At 33.1% G+C, this 12,934-nt stretch overlaps 1 protein-coding gene across 7 annotated transcripts in view; it reads left to right on the top strand.

Annotated features, from left to right (window-relative positions):
• Nucleotides 1–12,934, top strand: part of LOC108967875 (protein FAM102B) — a 191,359-nt gene that overhangs the window by 42,625 nt on the left and 135,800 nt on the right. For 2 of the 7 annotated variants that reach the window (XM_018931523.1, XM_018931520.1), the window contains exon 1: nucleotides 892–967. The exons of the other annotated variants lie outside the window; for them this stretch is intronic. The gene's annotated coding sequence lies outside the window, so the exon portion shown is untranslated. Of the gene's footprint in view, nucleotides 1–891; nucleotides 968–12,934 lie in introns of those variants that run through there. 7 annotated transcript variants of the gene reach the window in all.

Below are 12,934 nucleotides of genomic sequence, written 5' to 3' on the forward strand. Positions count from 1 at the left end.
TTATTTGAGATATTTTCGAAAAATCGCATTAAAATCATTTTTTAGTTTGCAGTTTATTTTGGTAATTACAAGGATATTGTTGACATCAAATTATTGTTTGTTCTCATCTTTTTAATGTTGAAATCGAATTATTCTTTTTGCATTAGTTTTAGTTTTCCAAGATTTTTAATTTGGAATTATTTTTTAGTTTTCAGTTTATTTTGGTAAGTATGAAAAATTGTTGACTTCAAATTATTATTTATTTAAAATTTCGAAATCGTTTTGTTCTGAGGTTTCTTTTTTTTTTTTTTGATTTCGAAATTGTTTGACTAATTTTAGAAAAATCAAAATCGAGATATTTTTTTAGCTTTCACTTTTTTAATTTCGAAATTATTGTTCAAATCAAATACTTGTTTTAGTTTTTTAATATTTTCAATTCCGAAATTTAGATTCGAAATCGAATTTTATTTTTTGTTTTCAAGTTTTTTATAATTTCGAAGCTACTTGAGTTATTTTGGAATTATATTTAATTTTTAATTATTAACTAATTTTCCACAAATTTATTAATAAACTGAGTTTTCGAAGATTAAACTCTCAACTGAAACAACTTCATAAGTATTACTTGTTGGTTGAATTTTTGTAATTTCGAAACTATTTTCGAAATCGAATTATATAATTTTTTAAATTAATTTTGCCTCTTCGTTGTTAAACATATCTACGTGCAAAAGTATTTGCAATAATTTTGATTTTATCGTTTTTTTTTTTTAAATCTCTGTAATGCACACTATAATATGTTATGAATGCTCAACAGAACCTTTTTATGTTATATTGACCTATGTCAAACTCATATTGCACTCTTATCTCTCATATCCACTAATTTGCCAACATTCAACATTCTCTTTTATTCTCTTTCTAGGTGAGTCTCAAAACCTGCATCAAAAGTGTATTACTATTTCAGCTAACGCTTTAGAATGTCTGGCGCCGAAGGGTAAGTGCCGCAACAACAATAATAACAAGTAGAAAAATTAGCCTTTCCGAAAAGTAGTTCGAAAGTTGAATGAACTATTGCACTATTCACCAGAAAAAACGTGAAAATTTCCGCTACTCACATTTCGCCTTGCTGACAGCTGTATCAGTTTATTTTTAGTTTATTTTTTTTTTTTTTGTGTTTTTTTTTTTTGTTTTTTTCAGCTACTTTAGTCTGTGAACTACTTCAAGGGTTTGCCTTTTCGAAGCTATCGCCAAAAAGGAGTACTAAAGTAAAAATACAAAAACCAGGAACAAACGCGGTTTGATAACCGAAAAATAATATGAAAAAATAAAAAAATGCGAGAAAAGTGTTGGAAAAGGTACAAAAAAATTGAAGGAGCGTGTTGCAGCGTCAGAAAATGGCAATTCCACTACATAGTTTGCCAACTAGTTTAGCTCGCTTTCTATTTTATGCTTTGTGGGTGTGTCTGCTCGAAATGAATGCAAATAAAGGAGAGAAAAGGAAAAAGTAACAAATTGAAAAAAATATTTATATTAAGTGCGTGCTTTGTACCACTTCCAGTTGCCTATTTTAAATATGTATGAACCTATATACTACACACTTCGTTTACACACACACACCCTGTATTTACATTATAATACCATAATGTCTATTTTTAGCATTGCGCATGTTTGCAAATCAAAAAAGTTCGGCTTCGAATATCATCACGCCATTTCGGTTGGGAATTGTGTGCTCAACCACAAAGGATATGTACATAAATACAATGTTCACATAGTGTACCGTTACTTCCGCGTTTCGTAAAGTTTTCACCAAAACTGTACAACTTTCAGTTGTTAGCGCCAAAACGCCTACATGTAGGCAACGTTTTTAAATTTTTTTTTGGTTTTTGCTTTGTGCTTGTTTTCTCTGCGCCGCCAACTTGTCGTGCCAAATAATAAATTGTCTGCATTTTGCTTACTAATGCTTTGTGTTAGCCTTTCCGCGCTATAAACGCACATTTGTCGGGTTTTCTTCAGTTTTTTTTTTTTGATTCTTAATCATTTTTTTATTCCTTTCTTTGTGTCCTCTTTTGTTGCGTGCGCGTGTTTGCGGCTTCGCATGTGGTCGCATACGCCGTTTGCTGTTTACTGTTATCCACTGCTGGGTCAATAAGCGGTAATGATTCAGTACACGTGCTCACAAGCCACTCGGTGTGGCAATCTATTTTTAGTCATTACATATGTAAATTATATTAGTTGAGAAAGAAAGGAGAAAAATTATTATTATTTAAAAACAAGAAAAATTGTTAACTTTAACTGCACCGAAGCGTTAATATCCTTCACGGACGCATTTCTTATAGTATAAAACCAAATAATTGTTTTAGTTTTCGAATATTTTTGATTTCGAAATCGAATTATTTTTTTAGTTTTCATATTTGGTTTAGTAGTTTTATTTTCCCAATTTTTGTAATTTGGAAATCGAGTTATTACCCGTATATCTCACTTTCGAAATTATTTTCGAAATTTCGAATTCGAATTGTACTTTTAGGTTTCACTTTTTTAATTTTGAAATTATTTGAGTTATTTTCGAAATCGAATTATTTTTTTAGTTTCCAGTTTATTTTCGAAAATATTGTTGACATCAAATTATTGTTTTAGTTTTCGAGTTTTTGTAATTTTGAAATCTAATTATTTCTTTATATCTCATTTTCGAAATTATCTTCGAAATCGAATTACACAAAATTATTTGGAAATTTCGAAAACGAATTTCACAATTTTTAAAATTATTTTATCATTTTTTTATTCAATTTGTTTGGCCTCTGCGTTGTTAAAAATATTTGTTTTTATAATCGACATCGAACATTTTGTTTTTTAATTGGAGAAATTTCTATAATCATAATTAGTAAGTAGTTTCGTCAAGATATCGTTTAAAGGTTTTCCATGCAATAACGTGAGTTTTTTTTTCAGCTTGCATGGCAGCTGCTATACTGCTCTATGCTGGTCCGATAACCGCGGCTTCATAATTTTTTCTTATTTTTTTAATATTTATATTTTATTGAACTCCATTTTTAGTTTTAGCTAGTCAGCATGATTTATTTCTTTTCTTTTTCCCCTTTTTCTGCTCTGCTTAGTTCGCCAATTTATCAACAGTTATGGCTCTAAAAATAAGCCGCTCCAATTCTTATTAAACATTTCTTGTTCTCTTTAACTTTTCGCAAGTAATAGTTTTATGACACGTATTTTTAATGAGCCAGCGATATCGCGTTGATAAAATGTGAAAATGTTGTTGCGTCTTTTTTCTGGCACAAAAGCTAATGAAGAAAAAAATGCCTCACGTGCACCATATCGATCATGGACAATTAATGTTTTATTACTAATTTTGTTTATAGTTTTAAATTATTATACAGCAATAACAATAATACTATTTTTTCCAATAGTATTGCATAATTTTTTCCATATATTTTTCGACTACCCAATAAAATACGGGCTGTTAGAACGAACGAGATCACGAGATTGATTTTTCTTCTAAGTTAACAAACCCCTCCTCTGAGTATTTAATGGTTTAGAACTCATTTTGAAAAGAACAAGCACAGGCTGCTTTTGAATTTTGACTACTGAAAATTTATACTTCTTTAGAAACATGAGAAAAAATATCTTTAAGAAGCTTTGAACAAAACTAGTTACTATCTATCCTCTGGATAATCTACGTATAAACAGTTCCGATTCCACCACTCTAGTCTATAGCAGTCATACAAAGTAATCAATCAATATCAAGTTCTTGTATGAAAAACTTTTTTATTTGATGAGATATCATAACAAAATTTGAAGAACATCGTTTTGAATTTACGAAAATAATCTGACGTTTACAATTAATATCTGAAACAAAGTGTTCAGATTGTTCATTTTTCTAAATGATCCCCCGTTTCAGTTGTTCAGTAAACGAAGTAATCTGCTCGTTCCACTTGTTCAGTGTACGAAAAGGAACGCATTTTCATATTTATTGAAAAACCTGGCAGGCACGAGCATATTATCCAAGACGGTGCTATAATCTCTCAAGAAATTTTCCAAATCAGACCAAACTGAACGGTCACGTTCTGGTATGGAAACTTTTTTTATTTGTGAAGGGCGCAGTTAACATTTTTTATTGTTTTTTATTAATTTATTTTTGCAAGAAATAATATTTTCGAAAAAACAAATAAATCCGTTAATGAAAGGGTAACCCATGACTTTACGTGCATACATACATTATCGTGTATATAATTAAATACAAATTATTATATTTTTTGCATATTTTTTCATATTTCACTTATTGAGTTCAACGCCACTGAAGCTGCATAGTTTCTACCACACACACAGGCACACACACAAATGCGCATAAACAAAGCAAATTATACTTGGAATTTACTTAAAGTATTGTTCAACCCATCAATTGGCAGTCACTCCCAAGTAAACACTGTTAATTTGCGCACATCACTCACTAGAAACCGAAAAGTAAGCCAACTCAACGCACTCATTCACTCATACTCATTCATACGCACTCAAGTGTGCACGAAGCCTTGTCTGATTGACGAATTCCGATGCGCTAAACTGACGTTAATGCGTTAAAGCGACCGAATATCGGTGGCAGCTTTGTCTTAATGAAAAATTAAATCTTCGCTGCAAATTTTGCGCATTTTTTTTGTTTTCCCACGTATTTATATTTGTGTGTGTGTGTGTGTGTACTTTAGTCTGTGCTGTTTGCCACAACTCACGGTCAATAACATCTTTATTAATATTTACTAAAGTTTTTGAGCGAAATTGTACAATTTTGTTTGCGCAGCTCTTGACGTCAACATTCCGTTACGCATTACAAGCACACATACATATCCACATACCTAAAAAGTCTCTACAGCAAACGTGCTTCAACGTTGTACTTTTCTTCGCCATCTCTCGCTTCCACTCTACTCCACTGCACTCGCTCGCTTGCGCTGTTTATCTGTTACGCTCGTTATTTCCAAGTGGCTGACTGATTGAATGAATGAATAACGCAAGACTTGACAGCAATGCGTTTTTGCTCCGCACTTTTTCTTCACACCTTCATGTACAATCAATTGTTGTAATTGTTGTCGATGTTCTCGCCTCTGTTCTGATCATGATGTACGCCACATTTGCCATTGGCAGCCGGCTTGTAATAAGTGTATTGACATTTCTTTTCTTGTTGCTATAATTGTTATCATCGTTTTAATGTTCTGTGAATTTTGCGCCTTCCTTCGTCGACTTGTTCTAAGTTGGTGTTACATTTTATGGGTATTTTCTTGTATAATTTCGCTTAGCTTGTCGCCGGTGTGTTCATTAGTCTGTTGTATCGCGATTCAATTGAGTTGTTTTGGAGATATCTTTCCTTATAGCTTGGTGCAAATTATATGAAAATCTATATGCAACTTATTTAAGCGGAAAACCTAGAAGAACGGTTTCACTCCAGCAGTGAATGTCATTTTGTGCGAAAAATTTTACTATTTATTCTTAATATAGGCATAAATATACCCTTTTTAACTTACTCTTAATATCGTCTTTTTTAGGATCTCATACCACGTTTCCCCCTTTAAGGTTACAATTCAGTTATATGGGTTCACCTATACTTAGTCTTTAGAATATTTAGCTGCAATAAAACTTTATTTGCCGACTATACAACCCGAAATTGTTATTCTAACCAATTCTTCATCGCGATTCAACGTTGAATCATTGTACTCTGCAAAGAAAAATATGCAATATAAGCAGTTCTGCGACGCTTGATAATGATAATGTGGGTTTCCTTTATTTTGTGTTTTATAATAGTATCTTTATTCTATATTGCTGTTCTTGCTTTTTCTCGTCTTCGAAGCACCTTTGTGCCACCAAATCATATTGAGATCATGTGTACAATAATTCTTCCGTCCTTGGTAAAACATTGCAATCTATAGCTAATGCTATATGGTTAAATACATTTTGCTATACAAAAAAGACTCAGCTTGCGTAGTTTTACGCTAGATCGGTGTATTTGTAGTGCTTTAGAAGTGAATAAGTCTGGTCTAACTGATATGATTTCACCATATGTAAAATATATATCAAGCGACAAATAAGTAGCATTACGTAAAAATAACCAACATAACATTAAAACATTTGTTTTTTTTTTTCAATTTCTAAGCCATTGAGACATTGTTTAAATAACTCATTTTTATTTCAACTTCAAGAATCAATTCCAACTGTATATATAAAAAATATACATACATATAACGTAAGAATAAATATCATAAAACTTGCTCACGACCCATACACATACTCGACTTTCTTATAACATTGAACAAAGGAAGCGGCCAAGGCCATGGCAGAGTATTGCTTGAGTTAAAAATATGAAACAGAGCAAATATATAACATATGTATACTTTCGATCATATCATCATATATGTATATGTATATACCAAACATATGTATTTATAGTAAATTATATGTATGTATATAAGTTAATAAATTTCTGTTTTGTGTATTTTTTGTGGAAAAAAATAAAATAAAATTTCGGTAACTTAACAAAGCTTACTTTGCCTAATCAAGCGTATAAAGATAAATAAGAACCACAAAAATAAAAGAAAAATGCTCCATGATTGTATTTCCGCTCAAAGCACAATTTGAAAAAAGTGTATGGTTCAAATATGTGGAGGTTTTGCAATAAAGTTCTAATACTTTCGTGATAAAAACTGAAGGTTCCGTCGCTTTATTTTTGCAAAATATATATATTTTTCAAATTACTACTTATGATTTTGAAGATATTTCAATTAAAACTTTCAGCACAAATTATACATTGTGACAAAAAAACACCCGGAAATTGTAATAAAATTCCCCAGATGTAAGATGTTTCAAGAAAATGTATTATGCTAAGTTGGTAGGACTGTCCTTAATTACTATCCTCAATATTAGCTGTTTACAGCAGCTTCTTAATGCAAAAAATATTGAACGCATTTTTTCCAACTTTGTGTTTCTATCTAAATTTCTTGTGCGGAGTCATTGCGAATGTTGGATAAAGTTTACGGTGACTCAGTTTTACCAAAACACCAGCCTATATATGGTATAAAGCCTTCAAAGACGGTCGAGAGATCGTTGAAAACACGTCCCTTATAAAAAAAAAAGTGGATAATGTGGTATTAGAGAGATGGAGCAAGTGTTAGAGATCGAACATTTCACTCGAGTCCGTTCGAATGATTTTGTTGGATATTTTGGGTATAAAACGCGTTCTTGCTCGATTAGTCCCGATAAAGTTAAATTTTTTTCAAAAAGAGTAACGTAAACAAGTCTGTTTGGTGCGAATTCCGATCGTCATCATCATCATCGATATTCATGGCTCATCCGGAGGGACAGACGGTAAATAAGAAGTTATGTTCGGCCGTATGAGGCGTTTGTGTGAGAAAATACGTCGAAAACGGTGGAAGAACAATTCATGGACTGTTATCATCGTGTAAAGTCCATGAATCGCATTGAGCCATGATTGTGATCGAATTTAATGCTAAAGATGCTATGAATACCATCGATCAACCACCGTATTCACCAGATTTGGCTCCGTGAGATTTTGTCTTATTCCCCAAACTGAAATTACCGCTCCGTTGAACCCGTTTTCAGTCAACATTTCTCTATGTTTCTGGCAATTTGTGGTTAACATCTGAAATGAACTACGCCCGTTTGGCGGCCAAGAATGAATCAAGCCAATTTTTGATACCCTGTTCCGATATTACATATTATTTTTCACATCTTTCATTGATATTGTCCTGCATCGACCGGAACAAATTGTAAACAAAAGGGGTAAGGTTTAGGCTTTAAGGGCGGTCGGGCAAACCTTTTCTATCGCCATTTTACAACTACTTGTCTTGGTCTAGCAACATGCGGCCGAGCGTTGGCATGTTGGGAAATTATTGCCTGGTATCTAGTCGAAAATTACGAGCGTTATTCGGCAATAGCTCGATTTAGTTTGATAACTTCATATAGGTAGCGTTCCTCATTAATGATTTCACCTGATTTTAGAAGTACATAATATGTTTAATATTAAAGTACAACATGCCTTTCTGATCCCACCAAATACAGAGATTACCTTGGCGTTATGGATATTCGACTTTGCCGTTCATTTGGCTGCTTGGTAGCGATCTCTTAATGAGTCTATTTTTTTTATCACAAATATAATTCTTTTGACTAAAAAAAAACTTCTTCATATCAGAAATGTCATCAATATTCTTTTAACCTCGTGGTGGTTTTTAATATTATTTTTTTAATGGAGGGAAGATTCGACAGATTTTTACTATCTACTTATGAAATAGGGTTCTAGATCATTAGATTATAAACTGATTCTCCCACTATAGATATATCTGTTTATGGGAATCAAAGATTTATATTGATAGCATTTGATTTCCGAATTTTCGAACAATCGGCAGACTTTACTCCATATAGATTGGTGATTGTTTGATAGACTCCTTAACGAAACCCGGGAAGCATTTTATTGGTTTTATTGGTTTCTTGTCACTACGACCCCCCACACCTATATTCGATTTTAAGACTACCCTTGTGGTGGGATTTAAACTTTGAAACACTCTTTATAAACAATTTTTACATCAAAGATCTTTACTGTACGGGTTTGTTTTTGAACTCAGGTAGTGTGCTCATTTCTAAAAAACATCTTTACCCTGGAAACGCGGAAGATGATCTGTCGACTTAGATATACTCTACAAGCTTTTAGGTTACTCTGTTTACATTTATATGAACAGCTTTGGCTTCAGATATTCCGTTTTACTGCATTATTTTTAGATTTAGAGAGATTTCTCTTCTTACTTATCTGTTAAGGGATTCGTTTTTCGATTTTTAATGAATGGTGACCAAGATGTGAAGAACAGTTTCCCTTTTCAAATGCAAACAAAAGTAACTTGAAAGCAAATCCAGTTGTAATTAGTAATAAAATAAAAAAAAAAAATTAACGCGTTTTACAGCAGATTTTAGCAAAAAAAAAAAAAAAAAGAAAAAAAAAATTCAAAGTCAAACTACAAACGCTATTTTGTCACTTTTTGTGGTAAAAGTGTTTACATTTCGAAAGTACTCGCGAAATTAGCGACTAATCAGCGAGCATTAATTTCGCTTTCTTTAATTTCGCTTACGGCTTATTGTTTTTGTTGTACTACTTTACGCTTGAACAGTAGCACGTTACCGTTAATGATATCACCGGCTAATTATACCGCCATTGTTTAAATTATTTCGTACTTTTTATTATTTTTTATTTTTGTTTTATTTTAATTTTAATTATTTATGTACATTTTTCTTCGCAAATGCTGCCTTTGCACAACGCGGCGTCATTGGCGCGTCACGGCATCGTCACATCCGTCACGTGCTGTACATTAAAAAACAGAAAGCTAAACTATGTATGAATATATATTATGTATATGTATGTATGTATGTATATTTTTGTATTAAATACAACATAATTACCGCAATAATTTAAAGCAAACCGTCAAAGTTTGACAGTAATCCACAGACCGAGGCAGGCGTGTGGATTCTTACAAAGAGGCGGCAGCAGCTGGACAAAAAAATAAAAAAATATTTTAAATGAAAAGAAGCGTAATTTATTGCCAAGTGTTTACAGACTAACTGTATTGCAGTGGCCACTGACCCGGTTTGTTGTTGGTTTGGAAACATATGCCTAAATATATTCATACATATATATATATGTCGACATTTAAAAACCACATTGTTAAAAGAATTTAATTTTTAACGACCTAAATTATTATTGGAGTGATGAATGTGTGAATAAAAAGCATGCGCTTTGTTCTCAGTCCCTTACTCAGCCAGCGAAAGTGTCAGAAAATGTGTGCTTTTTAGTATCGACTCTCATTCATTTAGTACTGATTTGGGAATTACTAAAAAATGTTATCAATAAGACAATATACTATATTCCTCTACTTTCGAGCAATCAGTTTACTTCTAGAAATGAATTTAAAAATCTGTTCTAAAATTAATATTTTTCGTAATCTTACTCACTGCTCCATCCATTATTCTGTCAAGTGATCTAAAGTTTTTTCTTCTTTATTAGCAACTTTCTTATTATTATCATAAAAAGAAATGACAACGGAGTAACCTCATTTTTATAAATCCAGAGATTCTAGACTCGCTTCTCTTGAAATTCCCATATAATAAAATAAATGTACTGAAATGAGACAAGAGAAGATGGGAAAATACGTTTGCTTCCCAATACAAGCCTAACCAACCATATGATCAAATATGACCCGGACTGGATCGATAAAAATTGTGTTTACTAGGTTGGTACAGATCAACAAATTTGCATATGTGACCTGGTCTACGAAAAGGGAGCTAACGTGCGAAAACTAGTTTTCTGGGATACAGCTGTTAATCTCATCTTCCATCCGAATCAACTAAAAAGTGAAAATTGATTTTTTGTCACCTAAGCCCCCTTTCCGTAGACCAGGGCACATATAATGAATTAAATCGACTGAAATGAAGCAAGGGAAGGTGAGAATATAACTTACCTGCCCAGCATATGATCAAAAATGAACCGGACTGTATCAATAAAAAATATGTTTGCCTAGGTTGGTGCAGATTGAAATCACACAACGAATTTGCTTGAAATTTGGTGTTTTAGGGAGCTTACTGTATCAGGAATAAAAGCACAAAGCATTTAGGAAGGGCCGTAAATTCATCGAAAACTTCACTTCTACGTTGATTATCCACCTTTTTTAGTGTCAAAAGTCGCAAAGGATCCATATCCGCAACTCTTATGAATCAACTCAACACATTTCAGTTAATGTTTTGGGTATGAAGCGCGGCAGTGCTGGATTAGTAAAAAAAAATCTGAATTTTGTTTCAAACGACGGCGAGTAGCGGTCGCAAAAGAGATGCTTAAGATTTCTGCGGACCCTAACAACATTGCGTTTGGCATGCTTGCCTCAGGAGTCCATTCTGATAAGGATGATTTGCACTAAGTTAAAAATAAAATACATTTTTTTTTTCAGTTCGGGTCATATTTGATCAGACGTTAAGGTGATAAAGTTGATCCAGAAGGTCTTTAGTTCTATCTCTATCTTAGAAACGAGTAGTACTGATTTTCGAATCTCTTATCATGTTGTATACAGCTTTTATATTTAGACTGAGTTCTCAATAATTCTAAAATTTTTACTTCGTTTATTCATTTATTGACCCGAGGAGTTGTCCAAATTTGCTGAACTTTAAGCGATCTCAAGAAAAGTTATAAAAACAACGTATTTCGATGTTTAATCGGAATATTGAAATATTTTAGACTTCGAAAATTCATATGCTCTTCGTGAAATTTAGTGAACTTTAAGAAATCTTAGGAACAGTTATACAAATAGTTTTGTTTCGATGTTTAATCAGAATATTGAAATATTTTGGACTTCGAGAAAGTTCTCTTTAATTATCGCATTTTGGCCGGTCTGAGCTTTGGAAATAAATCCTGTCAAAATATAGTATGATTCTTTGAGCTGTGTCAGAATGGAATCTTGTAATTTTAGTAGGCTGCCTTTTGACAGTGGACACAATTTTTCAACACTCGTTCTATAGTCAGCTATCTCTCTTAGTCTAGCGCTTAATTTTTACCAAATCTGGACGGGAAAATGCCTTTTTTTTTTTAATTATGACATTTCTATTCCAAAGATAAAATCTGTTGCGGTTTAAAGCGGAATTTCTCCGAAACAAATTTTTTAATTTCTTAATCTTAGTTATTTATATTTACAAGCTTTTAATCTTTACCGAGGCGAGTTATTTTTATTGCTCAGCAATTGTCACACTCCATAAAAAAGGTCTGCTATCAACATACCGAGTACAACAATACTTTCGTGTTTATTTCGCTTTCATTTGTCATGCGTGAATGAATCAAATTGTTGTTGCTGCTGCTGTTCTTGTTATTAATTTTTATTATCTTCCTCATAACAATTCACGCAAATTAATATTTTATAGAAAGTACATGAGCTTCTTCTTGGTTGAATGCCTCGCGCGCGTATTTTTAGACGGATTTTGTTTTTTTACTTTTTTTGTTTTCAGTTTACAATTGCGTTTTCAGCCTTATGTTGCAAAGTACTTATGCGTTCGTTTCAAACACCAGTGTTGAGTGAAAGTCCGATTTGTGAAACGGAAAATCTATTTACATTTACCTTTTTTGAATTGTTCCAACTTTATCGGGCTTCTGGTAATCCATATCGTTATTGACATATTACCATATGTGTTTGGCTTGCTTCGGTATGAGTTTCAACGTCAATCTTACTATGGATTTATTTCTTCTTTCTTTTGACTTCGATATCCCATCGTAGGGTCTCCGATATCTCTGAAGCAGTTCTCCTGCTTAGCTGATTGTTTTGATATCCCTTCATATTTCCTGGTTGTTTTAAATGTCGTTTCGAGAGAAATTCTCGCACATTTTAAGTTCCTTCGGAAATACTTGGACTACCACTTTGGGAGAGAAGCTTTGAGTTTTTTAGAGATGGTTCTCAGCTTTCGTGGTGGGTTGGTGGAGGAGTACACTATCGGAAACTTGATATCAGCCCCAAGTTTTAAGCTTCTTAACCACTGCAGCGTTTTCCAAGCCAAGGTGACTGCCGTAAAGTTGGCAGTGATCTAGTATTACGCAGCGCTGCCTCCTTCAAGGTGGTGACTGCCCACTCCGCTAGTTGGGCAGCGATACTAGCCTTGAGTACGCTGACTTTGCGCTCAGGACTAGTGAAATGACGTCTAAACTCTTCTCTATGATGAGCTTTTTAGAACAGGTACCCACTAAATGCAGAATGTAAACGGATAGGAGCTCTGTTGGCTTCTTGTGGATCAGTACTAGACTAATGGTCCTCAGATTGGGTCATCAAGCGTTGGTTAACTGTGCAGTCACAATGTCCTTCTAGACCAAGGTAAATTGTAAAAGGTCTACGGAACTCTTCGTCCTCAGCAAGGTCCAGATTTCAATTGTTGTAGGAGTTCTAACTGC

The sequence above is a fragment of the Bactrocera latifrons genome, unplaced genomic scaffold (genome assembly GCF_001853355.1).
Source record: "Bactrocera latifrons isolate USDA-ARS-PBARC rearing strain unplaced genomic scaffold, ASM185335v1 scaffold_2, whole genome shotgun sequence".
Classification (NCBI taxonomy): Eukaryota; Metazoa; Arthropoda; class Insecta; order Diptera; family Tephritidae; genus Bactrocera; species Bactrocera latifrons.